The sequence below is a fragment of the Pongo abelii genome, chromosome 5 (genome assembly GCF_028885655.2).
Source record: "Pongo abelii isolate AG06213 chromosome 5, NHGRI_mPonAbe1-v2.0_pri, whole genome shotgun sequence".
NCBI lineage: Eukaryota > Metazoa > Chordata > Mammalia > Primates > Hominidae > Pongo > Pongo abelii.
This window is the reverse complement of record NC_071990.2, coordinates 140359328-140376897: the sequence shown is the minus strand read 5'-3', so window position 1 is coordinate 140376897 and position 17570 is coordinate 140359328. Positions and strand designations below refer to the sequence as shown.

Here is a 17570-nt window from a genome sequence, read left to right as displayed (position 1 = left end):
AGAGATGTTTCCGGCCTCCTTTCCAAAGAAGGGTCTCAGTATCTTTAGATTTTCATGTCTACTACCTTCCCACCTCACAGCATCTGTTGTTCCATCCCAGCAGAGCAAAGGAGAATTGAATATGAATTACTTCCAAAAGTAAACCTTGGTTATACGTATTTTATATTTGTTCCTATTCTATGCTGCTACAAGGACACGTTTGAGTAAAATGAATCTTAAGAAGAAAGAAAAATGCTTCCGTCACATTAAAAAAAAAAATACATGATCAGCAGAACTAAGGTAGGGTAGTTTGTAGTAATGACATTGCAGGGCTGATCACATTTTAGTTAATGTTGCAAAGTAAGAAATCTGTGAAGAGAAATAACAACATGTAAGGAGACAGTGAAAAAATGTGTTTTACTCATTTATTGTGACGAGGATGGTGTCATTTAAATAATTCATGATAATGCTTTGCAGTGTGCCACTGAATGTACAACGTGTACTTTGCAAAAATAACAAAGCTTAGTAATGTGGGACTTGAATTTAATTATCTGCTCTTAAATTTCTGATAAGAAGTAGAAAGAAGCTGCCAAAATTGTGATGAAAATGACTAGGAGAACAGCTTGGAGAGAGGCCTGTGGAGGGGAGAGTGGATTTGGCAGAGGTCCCTGTTTTCTGGTTGCCTAGGTAGCACCTCTAAGCCTTGTCTGGTGGCTTCTTTACAAACACTTTTATGGCTTGGTCAGGGTCTGGGGTGCTGTTCATACCCCAGTTTCAGTCCCTGGTGCAAGTTTTTTTTTTTTTAAATTAATTAATTTATTTATTTTTGAGATGGAGTCTTGCTCTGTCACCCAGGCTGGAGTACTGTGGTGTGATCTTTGCTCACTGCAACCTCCACCTTCTGGATTCAAGCGATTCTCCTGTCTCAGCCTCCTGAGCAGCTGGGATTACAGGTGCGTGCCACCAAGCCCGGCTACTTTTTGTATTTTTAGTAGAGACAGGGTTTCAACATGTTGGCCAGGCTGGTCTCGAACTCCTGACCTCAGGTGATCCTCTGGTGCATGTTTTAATGGGGCCAAAAGGAGATGACACAAGGACAAGGGGAACCATAGGCATCTGTGCAACTCCTGAGTTGCATGAAAAGGAAGACAAGTTGGCAAGTGACAAATAGCAACGGCAATACAAATGTGCTTTTGGATACGACAATTCGTCTTCTAGGGGTTTTTCCTAAAACAATGATTAAAGATATATCTAAGGATTTAGCTAAAGGATGTTCCTCTAAGTGTTGTTTTTAGTAGCAAAGGCTGGGGAAAAAAAGCTAAATGTCTGAGATAAGTTATGGCATATCTAAAAAATCTAATCTTCCTAGAAATCAGTAGACTGAGCTGAAAGGGGAATCTATGTGATATGGTTTGGCTTTATGTCCCCACCCAAATCTCATCTCAAATTTTAATCTCCATAATCCCCACATGTCAAGGGAGGGACCTGGTGGTGGGTGAGTGGATCATGGAGGTGGTTTCCCCCATGCTGTTCTTGTGATAGTGAGTTCTCACGAGATCCAGTGTTTTATTGGCGTTTGACAGTTCCTCCTTTTCTCTCTCTCTCTCACCTGCTGCCACGTAAGATGTGCCTGCTTCCCCTTCCACCATGATCGTAAGTTTCCTGAGGCCCCCCCCACCCATGCAGAACTCTGAGCCAATTAATGCTTTTATCTTTATAAATTACCCAGTCTCAGGCAGTTCTTTATAGCAATGTGAAATGGACTAATACACTATGAACTAATTTCAAACAGCTAAAAGCACTGGGATTATAAAGCATAATCTCTTCAAACGGAAAAGTAATGAAAAAAGAAATCAGCAAGTTATAAACTAAAAAAAAAAAAAATACACACACACACACACACACACACACAAGGACACTAAATGGGAGCTGAAATTGCAAAATTCACAGAAGAATTGGGCCCAGTCTTGATGAGTAGTGCTAGGCTTTCCTACTGACAGGAGTCCAGACCTTGCAGGGAAGAAGCAAGGAAGCACACCTTCTCCTGGGCTGCTAAAGGAAAGGGAGACCTGGGGGAAATCAGAACAGGCCTGTACCTTGCATGGGCTTAAGTCCATATTAAATCTCCTGGCACATTAGAGACCCTGAGCTACCACAGAAACATAAACGCTGGTAAGAAAATAAGAAACCCAAGGGGTTCCCGGAGAGGAAGATACACATGTGAACCACCCCATGTGCCTCCACAACCCAGGGCAGTTATCCTCCCTTCGGAAAATAACCTCAGACTAAAACACCATGAGGGAAGGCCAGCAAATGAAACAAACAAGGGATCTGTCACCTCCAGAACTGAAGGTAATGAAATAATCCAAGAGATTTTAACATAAACATGCTGAAAATATTCAAAGAGAAATCAAGGTAATGATAGGAGTGAATGTTTGAAATGTTCATTTGGAAAAAAAAACAACAGACATTTGAAGTAAAAAATATGTAGTTTTTGAAATTAAGAGTAAACTGAGTAAGTTGGATAATAAACTTGAAATCAAAGGAGGGAAAACTAGAGAATCTTAAGCAAAATCTGGACCACTGAATATTATAAAGTCATTTAAAATGATCAAAAAAATTGAAGACATTTCACTTAGTTTCATGCACTATTATCCATATGAGAGTTTCATGCAGCATACAAAGTTCCTGAAATGTCTGGTAAATTTTGTGTCTATGCACATATGTGTCTTTCCTGGGGGGAAGAGTTATAGTTTTTGGTGCAATTTGAATACCTCTTCTGAAAAGAATACATGATCTAAAATTGTTTAAATTGGTATGTGCATGTTTACTGTGATTGTACAGTGTACTGATTCACTTATTAAATCAACATTATTTTGAATCCCTTCTTATATTCTGGGGTTTTAATGAGACAAAAAAAGACAAATGACACAATTCCTGCCTTTATGGAGCCTACAGTATGGTTAAGGACAGCATCAATTTTTTTAAAAATCTAATAAATAAAGGTGAAATTACAACTGTAGTTAATCTTCTGAAGAAAAAGTACATGTGTGGAAAGGCTTCCCTGCAGGAGCTAAGTGGGTTAAGGGCAACTGGGAGAAGAAGGCAGTGGAGGTAGAAGAGCCTCCTAGGTAGATGGCAATGTCAAGGGCAAAGGCAGCATCCCTGAGGAGCTGGACAAAGGTGAGTTGGGCTGAAGCACCAGGAACTATAGAGAAAGAGGGAAGAGGGGAAGCTGAAGGGGTGGTTAGAGCCATATCCCTGCAGGGCCTTGGATGCCATGTTAAAGGTTACAATTTTTTAAACTAAAACTTTTAAACAGGGGCATGATGACATGGTCTCAGTGCCATTTGGGAAGCCAACACTGACTGCACAGGGAGGGGTGAGAGAGTCCAGAATGATGGGGAGACCAATAAGAAGGCCATAGCCATAGCCCAGGCCAGAAATAATGGTAGGTTGGCCTAAGGTAGTATTGATAGAGATGTAGAAAATTGAACACATGAGAGATGCTGGGGGTAAATTGATGTGGTGATTAGATGAGTCTTGGGTTTCTAACTTTTGAAACTGGATGGCTGGTGGTACCATTAAAATAGAGAATATAGTCACATTGTGCCTACGACGATTGTATATACTTGGACATGTTGGTTTTGGGGTGTTTTCAAGACATTCCAAATCAAATATCAAGTAAGCAGCTGGATATATAATTAGGAACTCAAAGGCAATGTCTGGGCCAAAGATAAAAATTGCCTGATCACTGTTAGAGAAATATTAAATAAAAGCCTGGGTATAGATCAAGTGCTCTACACAGAGAGCACAGAGAGAAAAGAGAAGCAGAGTTCCCACAGGCTGGAGGAATGCCCACATTTAACGACACGTAGAGGATTTGTCATTAAACAACATGGAAAGGACAGGACCGAGAGGTAGGAGGAAGCCAGGTGAATCTTCTATCATGGCATCCACAGGAAGATTGTCATTTTGAGGAATGAGTACTTGTTCGTACTGAAAACTGCAGAGAGGACAAGCAAGATAACTGAAAAAAATCCAAGAGTCCTTTGGATTCAGCCATATGGACTTAAAAGGGCAAAAACCAGTTTAGGATGGGGTGAGTAGTGAGTTGAAACTGGGGATCTGGGGACAGTCCCTGCAGATGACTCTACAGCAGGGGTATGGCCTGTGACATCCCTTTTTGCAAAATGTTACTGGAACACAGCCACACCCATTTACTTACATATTGCCTATGGTGGCCTTCATACTGCATTGGTAAAGCTAAGTCGTTGGAGCAGGGATCACAGGGCCCACAAGGCCTAAGATTGTTGCTATCTGGCCTTTTAGAAAAAGCTTGTCCACCCCTGTTGTGGAGAGATTTGGAGGGAGGGAACAGAGCACAGAACACAGTGGTAGAAGCTAGATTTTTCTGAACATTCCTTGTTTTCTAGATATGACTTCTGTAACCATATGTCTTTTAATATTAAATTATCAAACAAAATTGGATTTGATAAAAGCAATCCCTAAAATTCAAAAGCAAAACAAAACAAACTTAATTGTGTATTGAATTAGTTGAATAGCCACACAGATTGGGATTATTCCATTTTAAAACACAGAAATTTAGGCTGGGTGCAGTGGCTCACGCCTGTCATCCCAGCACTTTGGGAGGCCAAGATGGGCAGATCACTTCAGGTCAGGAGTTTGAGACCAGCCTGGCTAACATGGTGAAACCCCATCTCTACTAAAAATACAAAAAATTAGCCGGACATGGTGGTGAGCGCCTGTAATCCTAGCTACTCTGGAGGCTGAGGTGGGAGAGTCGCTGGAACCCGGGAGGTGGAGGTTGCAGTGAGCTGAGATCGTGCCACTGTACTCCAGCCTGGGAAACAGAGTGAGACTCTGTCTCAGAAAAAAAAAAAAAAAAAAAAAAAAAAAAACCACAGAAATTTGACTCTATATCCCTAAATGTGGCATACCTTAAGGACAACAAGAACTGCAAAAATTATTTTTAACTGATTTCAGTAATGATATAGGCAGTGGTAGTGATGGTTTTGTTTTGGGAATGTTGTGCATGTATTATTATGGAACAAAGAAAATGAGTAATAACGTCATTGGGAACCAAGATTTCCTATGTGAAATCCTATGTGAATTTCCTATGTGAAAGAGATAGGATGCAATACAGAAAGGTTCAATACAAATCCTGTTGACTTGAATTTGAATTGAGAGTATGGATCCGAACTCTTGATGCATTGTAACTTTTCTTTAAAGTTGTTTTCTAGTTCTGTGTACTAAAAATTCCTAGAAACTATGAACAACCTTATAAGATACTTATAAGAGTGCCCTATTAGGGCAATACCTAATACGAAATATTATTTCCCACCAAAAGGAAACAGGGCTCCTTGGAGAAATGGTGATCCCAAGTCTGAGGCAGGAAAAGGACAAGACGAGCGCAGAAGATTTTATCACACCAGAGAGAAATTATTAGAAACTAACAGGTGTGGTGGCTCACGCCCTGTAATCCCAGTACTTTGGTAGGCCAAGGTGGGAAGATAATTTGAGGCCAGGAGTTCGAGACCACCCTGGGCAACATAGCGAGACTCCCATCTCTACAAAAAAAAAAAAAAATTTTAAACTTAGCCAGCACCTTAGCCTGAGTGACAGAGTGAGACCCTGTCTCAAAATAAAAAAAGAAGAAGAGAAATTAACATGTCAAAAGAACTCAAGAGTTATCTTGAGGAGGCTCCCCTGGCCAGGAACAACACAATTTGAATACCAACAAGAAAATAACTGAAATGGATTGAAACATAAGATACTTAAGTTCATGAGTTTATACTACTCAGTGATCAGTTTTGGAGGATGACGTAAATCCAAGCTATTGATTAGAAAATTGGTAAATAAAATCAACATGTGTCTTTCCTGTATGAACTCTACCTCAGGGAAAAGCAAGTCATTAAGGAGGGAAAGTTTCTCTTTATAGAAGTATGCTAACTAGTAAACAGAAAAGGAATGACGAGGTAGTATGTCGACATTTTGCAACCCCTAATGAAACAGTGGACCCATGGGAAGATTGTCAATGGCAGCTAACAGCACACACAAAAACCACTGGAATTCGCCAGCTTCTGAAGGAAGAATAAAACACCACCTTTGAAGTATTCTTATGAAAAAATCAAACCTGACTTTCATCAGGCCCTAAACTACCAGTTTTCAGGAAAAGGGGAGGCAGAAGGTTACAATCAGCAAAATGCAGACTGTGGGAAACTCTACAAGACAAGGGAGAAAAGAAAAAGAGTGAGGGGAGAAAACCTATACATTAAAAGAAATCTAGAAGTCATATTAATCAATTGCAATGTATGAACCTTATTGGGTCCTGAGTTAAATAAATTATTTTTAAAGTAAGAAGTTATAAGATCATTGAGGAAAATTGATTACTGACTAAACATTTGATAATAAGAAATTATTAATTTTTTCAGGCTGTTAATGCAATTGTGATTATATTTTTAAAAATAGTCCTTTATAACACAGGAAGGGGAACATCACACACCGGGGCCTGTCATGAGGTTGGGGGAGGGATAGCATTAGGAGATATACCTAATGTAAATGACGAGTTAATGGGTGCAGCACACCAACATGGCGCATGTATACATATGTAACAAACCTGCACGTTGTGCACATGTACCCTAGAACTTAAAGTATAAAAAAAAATAGTCCTTTATAAAAAAGTTATGTACTGGAATATTAAAGTAAGAAATGACATGATATCTAGAGTTTGCTTTAAAATAATCCAGGGGGCTGGGCGTGGTGGCTTATGCCTGTAATCCTAGCACTTTGGGAGGCCGAGGCAGGTGGATCACTGAGGTCAGGAGTTTGAAACCAGTCTGGCCAACATGCTGAAACCCCGTCTCTACTAAAAATATAAAAATTAGCTGGGTGTGTTGGCATGCACCTGTAATCCCAGCTACTTGGGAGGCTCAGAGGCAGGAGGACTGCTTGAACCTGGGAGGTGGAGGTTGCAGTGAGCCAAGATTGTGCGGCTGCACTCCAGCCTGGGGAACAGAGCGAGACTCCATCTCAAAAAACAACAAAACAAATAATAACCCAGGGTATACAGGGTGGTTACAACTTTGGGAAAATAGATGAAATAATATGAACCATGAGCTGATCATTGTTAAAAATGGGTGCTGAATATACCGGGGTCCCTTATATTGTTTGTATATGTGTTAGGCCCTTCTTGTATTGCTATAAAGAAATACCTGAGACTGGGTAGTTTTTTTTTTTCTGTTTTGTTTTGTTTTGTTTGAGACAGAGTCTCACCCTGTTGCCCAGGCTGGAGTGCAATGGCACGATCTCAGCTCACTACAACCTCCGCCTCCCAGATTCAAGCGATTCTCCTGCCTCAGCCTCCAGAGTAGCCTGGGATTACAGGCATGTGCCACCACACCTGGCTAATTTTTTGTATCTTTAGTAGAGACAGGGTTTCACCATGTTGGCCAGGCTGGTCTTGAACTCCTGACCTTGTGATCCGCCCACCTCGGCCTCCCAAAGTGCTGAGATTACAGGTGTGAGCCACCACACCTGGCTGAGACTTGGTAGTTTATAAAGAGAAGAGGTTTAATTGGCTCACGGTTCTGCAGGCTTTACAGGAAGCACAGTGCTGGCATCTGCTTGGTTTCGCAGGAGGCCTCAGGAAACTTCCAATCATGGTGGAAGGTGAAGGGGAAGCAGGCAAGTCACATGAAGAAAGCAGGGGCAAGACAGTGAGACAGTGGGGGATGGGAGGAGGTGCCACACACTTTTAAATGACCAGATCTCTCAGGAACTCACTATCACGAAGACAGCACCAAACCATGAGGGATCTGCCCCCATAACCCAAACACCTCCCACCAGATCTCACCTTCAGTACTGGGGATTACGATTCAACATGAGATTTGGGTGGGAACTAATATCCAAACTCAATCAGTATAGTTTGGTTTTCTTTTTTTTGAGATGGAGTGTCTGTTGCCTGGGCTGGAGTACAATGACACAATCTCGGCTCACTGCAATCTCTGCCTCCTGGGTTCAAGAGGTTCTCCTGCCTCAGCCTCCCAAATTACAGACAACTGCCACAACACCCAGCTGAGTTTCGTATTTTCAGTAGAGTCAAGGTTTCACCATGTTGGCCAGGCTGGTCTCAAACTCTCGACCTCAAGTGATCCTCCCACCTCGGCCTCCCAAAGCGCTGGGATTTCAGGTATGAGCCATCGTGCCTGGCCTATATCATTATAGTTTTAATTAAACTTGAATTTTCCCAAAATAAAGAAAAAATAATTTCTAGTAAACAATCTGTCTTGCTGTTGGCTTTCTCCTGTAATTCTTAGTGGCTGCTATGTATGTAGGGGAGAAATTTAAAAGTTCAGGTATTCAGACTAGGATTTTGGAAGATGAATGTGATAAAAATTCAGAGCAAGGGAGCTGAGAGAATTGGAATATGAATTACTAACATGGCAGGCCATGGCCTAAGTGGGGTGATCAGGCAAGTTAAGTACCAAGGAAAGGGCTGATTGATAGAGAGCAGAGGAGCCCGTGGACTGGAAGGTCAGTGAGTGGAACAGCGATCAAGATGGGGATAGCTGAACAGGTGAACTGGGCGAAGAGCGAATGCTTCCATCAGTGACTTTGGATTGATTGTAATGCATTTATTGTGGGAGTCATTGAGTAAGACAGGGGGAGAAAAAATTCATTTTGGGTGATAAGACCAACTGGGTGTTCAGAGTGTGAAGTGGGTTTTCCTCATGAATGCCAGTGTCACACAGACTAATGACTGGGCTTGGGATATAAAGGAAATGAAGAACCATGTGCTAAAGTCTTCAGAGGACTAGAGAGCAAAACTAGTATGGGTAAAGCAATAAGGAGAGTGACTGAGGTTTCTTTAAAAAAAAAATTCTGGCTAATTGGTCTAATCGGATCCATATATAGTCATACGAATGCACAGGAGTGTAAAAAGGCTGTATATGGGTGGTGGATTATTGGTGATTGGTATTTCCCTCTCTTTGCTTATCTATATTTTCTTTTTATTTTTTTTAGACGGAGTCCTGCTCTGTTGCCCAGGCTGGAGTGCAGTGGCACAACCTCAGCTTACTGTGGCCTCCGCCTCCCTGTGTTCAAGTGAATCTCCTGCCTCAGCCTCCCCAGTAGCTGGGATTACAGGCGCCCCCCCACCACACCTGGCTAATATTTTTGTATTTGTAGTAGAAACACCATGTTGGCCAGGCTGGTCTCCAACTCCTGACCTCAAGTGATCCACCTGCCTCAGCCTCCCGAAGTGCTGGGATTACAGGCATGAGCCACCGTGCCCGGCATTATCTGTATTTTCTAATGCTTCTACAAAAGCCTGGTATTGGTATTGAGTAGGCAAAGAAGAATCAGGGCTCTCACGCATGCTGTCCCCTCCAGATAGAACAGTCATTCTCTAAGTCTTTGCTTGTCTGACTCCTACTCATCCTTCAGACTCCAGCGTAAATATCCCATCCTCAGGGCAGCTTTCCCTGACCGTCTGGCCTAGGTGAGGTCCCATTACTTTTCCTTTGTCACTTCTCACAGTCATAGCTACTTCTTTGTTACGTCAGGCTGGCCAGGCCGGCCTTGGATCATGGGAAATGACGCATAATGCATGCACACACACATACTGTTGTTACCTAATTGCAGTTTGACTTCCTGTGTGTTCATAATAACTTAGGGCCAATGAGGTGATGTGGTTCCAGGGGGTGGAGCCAGAAGTAGCTGGAACCAGCATAGTGGGTTAGAGTCCTGTGGCTGGTGAAAGCTATTTTGGCAACAACACAGGCAACCAGATCAGGTGATGATAGTGGAATTTTAGAGTGACATGTCTGGGTACAGCCAGAATCTCCCCATCTCCTCAACAACCATTCCTGCTGCCCAAACACGTCCCTATGGGAGGCTGACTGACACTGAGCACTCCTGCTTAATGCCATCTCATAACCTTTGCTGAAACCTGTGTCCTTTACACTTGATGTGCATTACAGTGTAATCTAAGCGCTGTTTTGTGTTTTTATTCTTGCTGACCAAGTCCTTTTTCAGACTGCACCTTTTTTATTTATTTATTTATTTATTTATTTATTTATTTATTTATGACAGGGTCTCTGGCTCTGTTGCCAGGCTGGACTGTAATGGTATAATCTCGGTTCACTGCAATCTCTGCCTCCCAGGCTCAAGAAATTCCCCTGCGTCAGCCTCCTAAGTAGCTGGGACCACAGGCACATGCCACAGCACCCAGCTAATTTTTGTATTTTTTAGTAGACACAGGGTTTCACCATGTTGCCCAGGCTGGTCTCGAACTCCTAAGCTCAAGTGATCCGCCGGCCTCAGCCTCCCAAAATGCTAAGATTACAGGCGTGAGCCACTGCGCCCGGCCTCCTTCACCATGTAATATCTGTCTCTATTACTGTCTTGTTCACTGCTCTGTCCCTGGCAACTGGCAGAGTGCTTGCAGCATGGCTGGGGCTAAATACATGTGTATAAACTAAAATAATAAATGAAAAAAGAATAAATGTTGAAAAATAGAAAAAGAAAATCACTGCTTGTATTAGTTTCTTGTTGCTGCTCTAACAAATTTGTAAACAAAGCTACCACAAATGTAGTGGCTTAAAGCAACACAGACTGATCTTCTTATGGTTCTGGAGGTCAGAAGTCTGAAGTCATTTTCTCTGGGCTACAGTCAGTCCCCGTATCTTTTCCTGCTCCTGGCAGCTGCCTGCCTTCCTTGGCTCATGTCCTCTTCCTCCATCTTCAAAACCAGCAGTGGAGCCTCTTCGGCCTCCCCATCAAGGGGCTAGAAGCTTTGATGTCTGGCTGCTTCCAGGGTTCACCCTTTTTCTGTCTTAGTTTTATTCTACTAGAATATAAACTGCAGTGGGCAGGCCCTTTTCCGCTCTGCTCACTGTTGAGTCCCATGCACTCAGAAGTGTGCTTGGTCCATGGTAGGCACTCAGTCAGTATTTGTTCAATGCTAAATGAAGAAACTAGCTTTTGTCATGCTTCATTTACTTACCCTTCTGTAGGTGAAATAACCCTAATTTCTATTTGGCAGTGCACACAGTTCTAAAGAAGCTGACACCACAGCTCTGAAAAGCACATGATCAAGGTACAGGCCAATCCCCTGGCCACAGCAAGTGGCCAGAAGTGGGCATGGGCCTAAACGAGTCTAATCAGAGTAAAGCCCAAACAAATGTTTTTTTTTTTTTCTTCTGGACACATCTGAGGGAATGGAAGGAGAAAGCCATGGCTACAGAGGCAGAACAGAGGTGCAGGAAGAAACAAGCCATTGGTTTCACTACGGAAGCACTGCAAGAAGCTTCAGCTGCAGGAAGACCCATATCTGGAGTTTTCAATGATGTGAGAATAAACTATTTCCTTCATTATTCACGTCAAGTTCGGGCTGCCTGCAGTGAAACACATTCTAAAGCCAGTAGGTAGCATCACAAGTGCAAAACGAAAAAGGCACCCACAGAACTGGAACAAATTTTGTTTCATTGCACTGAGACTAGAAGGGACGACACAGCTCATGTGATCTGTGTTCCTGACTCCAAGGAGGAGTAGAATCAAGAGATGGAAGAAGCCCTGGGGCTTTCAGGTCACCCACGCCTGTGTCTGACCCTTGGCTGTACACCAGATCACCTGGGGAACTTTGTAAAAACAGCTTCCTCCACCCCATTCCATTATGTTGAGCCAAAATCTCTAGGGGTGAGGCTCATTATCTGTTTCACAAACTCCAAGTGATTCTGAGGGACCATCCCTTAACAACTGTGAACTTTCCATTGGTAGAAAGAAGCAGCATAGCAGATCCTAATGCTAATGCCAACGTCAAATTCAAAGCACTGAATGTATGTATCGTGGTCCTAGAAGTATGTATAACTCATTTCTGAATCACTTTATTGAAGACCCAAATTAATTAAATACTTAGACTATGCATGAGAGTCTGAAGGCCTTTCTCCTGTGTGTAAAAGGAATCTGTTTCACTGCTAAATGCTTTTTTGTTTTTTCCTTCCTGGTTCTCAGATAAAATTTGGAGAGTTGAGATGACCATAGGAGTGACTACTAGATAAATGGACTGTTATGGACCATTTTCAACCTATTTTTCTTCCTTTCACTGTAAATAATTAATGGCAGCTTCAGATTTAGCAAATTCAAGGAATCGATGTTATCAAGGGCCAAGGATTTCTTATGTTTTCACTTTGCCATCCTCAACCATTTACTTTGGTCCTCGGGCTTGTCCCAAAATAGTTCTCAAATAACTAACTGCAGTGAGCATTTGTCTTCACACAACAGTGACCACAGCTAGCAGGATGGAAGAAAAGATGTTCATCCTCAAGTCTTGTTTAAGTTTCTTTCAGCAAGAAGAAGACTCTCCACCCTTATGTCTCCCTGGGCAGAATTAATATCGACACGCCCTTTCCTAAAGCAGACACCATCCAGGGGAGGCAGTGATCATGATGAATTTAGTCCAACCCTGACCCACCCTTGGTAGGGTGGGGGTTACTTACCAGCCACCCCTGAAGCATAGAATGCCTGGGGCAGGGGGGTGGAAATCAGGGTTTTTGTCAGGAAGAAGGAGAGGAATGTGGAATGGCTTGGCTGGGCCAGTAATCAACAGTGTCTAACCCGGTAAGCAGCAATTGAAGAAAGACAAAGGGAGAGATTTCTCCAGCCACCTTGAATTAAGTAATGAAAACTTAAATGATGCAAAGTATTAGTAATCCCCTATATTCTAACACTTGGTTTTTTGTGTGTGTGTGTGTGTACATGAAGTCTTGCTCTGTAGCCCAGGCTGGAGTGCAATGGTGCGATCTCAGTTCACTGCAACCTCCACCTCCCGGGTTCAAGCGATTCTCCAGCCTCAGCCTCCCGAGTAGCTGGGATTAGAGATGCCCGCCACCATGCCCGGCTGATTTTTTTTTTAATTAAAACTTGGAATATTTTGAAAAACTCCTTCCTCCTAGAGAGCTACCAAATGAAAATTTTTTTCTGATTATCTTTTTGTCATTTTTGGAATCAGGAGTGCTTTAGATATCTGAATTCATTCAACAAGCATTTATTGAGTGGCTGCTATGTGTCTGGTATGGCTCTAAGTGCTAGAGATGAAAAGAGTTACCAAAGTCTGCTGTCTTGGAGCCGTCATTCTAATGGGGTAGGCAGACAGCAAATAAACAAGTCCTGCACGTCACATAGTGTCAGGTGGTGTCAAGCGGTAGACAGAGAAGCTCAACATGAGAAAGGGGGAGAGAGCAGCTCCACACACTCACAAAATGGGACTGAGAACTTCAAGCCAGTGGATGTTGCCTAATATAGGCCAGTAACCTTCCCTTCATCCACACAATCAAAGAGCTTTGGCTTTCTGCTTTCTCCCTTCCTTTAAAAACTCAATGATTTTCTTTTTCTTTTTGTTTACGCATCATCCACCTCTAAAAACCATCCCAATCGCAAATGCTAATATTTCATACAGTTATCCTTAACCAGCCCGTGTGGGTAGAAGGGCAGGAACATGTGCAGAATACTGGGCAAAGGGAAAGGAAGTGAAGATGACTCAAATTTCCAGACTTGCCTTGGATATTTAGAAAACAGTCGTTTTAGATACAAGTGTACACTTTCACTTTGAATACCCCCCTCTCCTCTCTGACAAACATTCTCTGCTTGACCAAACTTTAGTCAAGCTTCTGAAACTTCCCCTTGGCCCACCTGTGCACTTTCTTACAAAATTCTGCTTTAGTAAAGAGCCCTGTTAAGTCAGTTTAGGAAGAGCCCCCCACCCCCGGGTATCTTATCAGGTTCCTCATCCTCCACCCTCCCCCAGGTGTTGTCTGAGCACCCTGGCCTGTCATCAGCGAGAGTCCTGTTGGGTCAGTGTTTTCAGATCCCCGCTTACCCCTGATGTTTCCTTGAGTAATTTTCCATCTACTGAGCCCCATCCTGCGCCTTGGCTATCTGCCCAAGCTGCATTTGAAGTTGAGCCCAATCTCTCTCCCCTGACCCCATGCGGCAGTCCCTAAGCTATCTCCAAGGTCCTCAGTAACGTCCGCCTTACTGTCTTCAGCAAGTTTCATTCGATGTTTTCTTCTTTAACCTCTTTACCATCTCCACACATAAATACTCTCCTTTCAAATGGAAATTCAGTAACTGAGAGTGATGTGGCTGCTCGATATTTAAAATTAACCTAGGAGTATGTTGTCTCTGAAAAACTGCACACCAGATTGCCTCACAGATCACAGCTGAGACAGACGTCCTCAAGTGAGCCCTCACAGGCTGTGTGGGAAGAATGGAGGAGGGGGTAATGAAGTGGGAGAGAGGGCTGTTCTCTCTTAATACACCTTGATGGATATTTTTCTGCCCTCCAACCCCATTTCAAGTCTGCTCTGATGGAGACAAGTGACGAGAGCAAATCTTTCATGGGCTGTTTATGATGTCACACGCACACGCACACACACACCTGGATCAATGCATTCCCCCTCTAGGGAATGCAGTTGCATGAAAGCTGCCCCACCCACCCAGGAAAGCTGCAAGTTTGAGCAGCTCCGGCTCTGGAACCAAAGGCCTTTGTTTGAGGAATTACCAGGCACTAAACAGAGGCAATTCAAAACCGGTCCCACCAGTGTGGCAAGGAGACTGATTCAAACTCCTCACGGGTTTCTCCGAGTGTAGCAGACACAAGCAGCCCAGTTTCCTTTAAGGAGTCACAAGAAAGGTCAACCTAGTCAGGTGGTAGGGGAAAGACATCACTGGAAACCATCAGTCATGTGGACGACACGGGGCCATAACATACCGAGAAAAGCCACAATTGAGGTATAAAGTTGCTAGGCATGAAAGACAAGCAGAGAAGGCTTCCCAGGAGAAGGGACATTTTAGTTTGCCAGAAGGATGGTTTAAGAAGCTGAACCTTTAAAAAATGTCTTAAATATCATAAAATTCCACTTAGGAAATCATCTTAAAACTTAATAGGGAATACTTATTAGGACAGGAAAGAAAACTCTAAGATATTTGAATATATCTCATAGAGATTAAGAATAATTTTTTAAAAGAAAATTGTGTTGACAGTTTCCACCAATATTGCAATACCCTGTTTATAACTGACTGAATTAAAACAAAATTATTTGGAAATTATAAAACCATCTAAAACAATGGCCTCTCTACCTTGAAAGAAAGGTATTGCACAAATATAGCCTAGCTTACATATAAAGATTTCAAGTATTCAAATAATGCTAATTTCATTTATTAATTTATTTACAGTTATTGGGTAAGCAAGACTACAGGAATAAATGATTCAAAAGAAATGCTTAATACTTAAAAATTGATTGCACTACCATTGGACCCAGCAATTCCACTCCTATATGTATAGCTAAGAGAAATAAAACATCCCTATGCAAAACTTGGACACAGATGTTCATAGCAGCACTATTTATAATAATTATTTACAATAATCAACTGAGGAGTGGATAAATAAAATATGGCACATCCATACAATGGGATACTATTTGGCAATAAAGGAAAGAAGTACTGACATGTGCAACAAAATGGATGAACCTTGAGAACAATATAATATGTGAAAGCCGCCAGTCACAAAAGACCACATACTGTCTAATTCCATTTATACGAAAAGTTCAGAATAGGCAAATTTATAGAGATAGAAAGCAGATTTGTGTTTGCCCAGATCTAGAGGAATGGAGATAAGAAGTTACTGTTGATGGGTAGGGGGGTTCTTTGTGGGATGATGAAATGAAATGGTCTAAACTTAACATGTGATGATGATCACACAACTCTGTGAATGTACCGGAACCACTGAATTGTACCCGTAAATGGGTGATTTTTATTGTATGTGAATTATATCTCAATAAAGATGTTTAGGCCCGGCGCGGTGGCTCATGCCTGTAATCCCAGCACTTTGGGAGGCCGAGGCAGGCAGATCATGAGGTCAGGAGATCGAGACCATCCTGGCTAACACGGTGGAACCCCGTCTTTACTAAAATCGAGACCATCCTGGCTAACACGGTGGAACCCCGTCTTTACTAAAAACACAAAAAAAGTAGCTGGGTGTGGTGGCGGGCACCTGTAGTCCCAGCTACTCGGGAGGCTGAGGCAGGAGAATGGCGTGAACCCCGGGGACGGAGCTTGCAGTGAGCCAAGATCGCGCCACTGCACTCCAGCCTGGGCGACAGAGCAAGACTCCATCTCAAAAAAAAAAAAAAAAAAAGATGTTTAAAGGAAATTTATACTAACTTTCATGGAACTACGAAATACAGTCTGCTCTTTGGAAATGCTGCTGCTATCCAAAAACAAACAAACAAAAACAAAGTACTTTCACTGAACAGGTTAGTTTTATATTTTTGTCTCACAGAAAAAAGAATTCAGTTACCGAACAAAGGATGCAATTTCCAGTGACAAAAAGTCAGGCCTAAGTTAAGCTGCTTCAAAATATACCACAAGATCTCTAATGACCTCCAGTGGTCACAACTAAAATTGCCGGTTTATGATACGTGAGCCTAGAACATGATGCACAAAGTGGTTATAAACGTGAGGTCTGGTCCGTTATTTTCTTATCTTGAAAGCTGCAAAGTTGGAGTAAAAGGAAACATAGCCAATGACTATCATAAAATGTCTCTTCCCCCTGATTTTTCAACATTGACTGAAGGGCCTGTTTATCTGTGCCCTGTCTTTGCAGCCTCTTTCAACAGAGCCAGGAAGATGCCTGTCTCCTTCCAGTGACTCCATGGGGAGAGTCCGTTAACAATCTGCTTTGCACCCACAGATGCAGGTGTAGCTGACAGGTGAGGAGGAAAGAAAAAATGGCTGATCAAAAGAGACTGGCAGGAAAACGTGTAAGAAAGAACAAGAAGCAAGTACTCCACCTAAAATATGCCAATTTGATCATGCACAACTCTCAGATATTTTTGCTGGGTATCTAAGACATCCGAAGGTTACCCTCTCCTGCAACCTCACCACCAAGTTCTAGTGAAAGTACCTAACATCAAATGATGCCATACCTAGAGTTTTTCTAAACAAACATTAGTAAATAAGCCCAAACAACTTCACACAGTCTCCTCTGTAGGCCTGATGAAGTCCCAGCTCTCTCTCCTCTGGGTAAAAGATTCATTCGAAAGGACAATGTTTCAGAAATAGTATTCTATTATTTTTACCCTCATTGTTGGCCTCGGGCTACCAGAAATCCTCCAGACTAACATAAGGGCTTTTATTTGGCATTGAGGGCTGGAAAACCATCCTGCCACGTACCTGCTACCAGCCTGGCTGGATTCTTCAACCATACCCAGGCAAGCTGGAGGGCTCTCTAGAATATTTCGGTCAGTCCACACATATCTTGAATTTCACAAAAGAGAATCCATTTCTAACATTCATATGGCTGGTTAAAAAGCCACAGGTTGTTTTGAGAATAATGTCTGATATTTGCTATGCTAATTAGTATCTGATAACTCAGGTATTATGACCTTCCAATCTAGAGCTGACTAATGACCCCTAGGGTATTCATTCCTGACCAGAACAGGAGCTGACCCTGGGCATAACTTCAACTCACAGATGTCACACCGTCTGTGCGGAGTGTTTTAAAGTAA

General features: G+C 42.4%; 1 protein-coding gene across 5 annotated transcripts in view; it reads right to left on the bottom strand.

Moving 5' to 3' along the window:
• Positions 1 to 17570, bottom strand: part of ECT2L (epithelial cell transforming 2 like) — a 105125-nt gene that overhangs the window by 68732 nt on the left and 18823 nt on the right. The gene's annotated exons all lie outside the window — the stretch shown is intronic.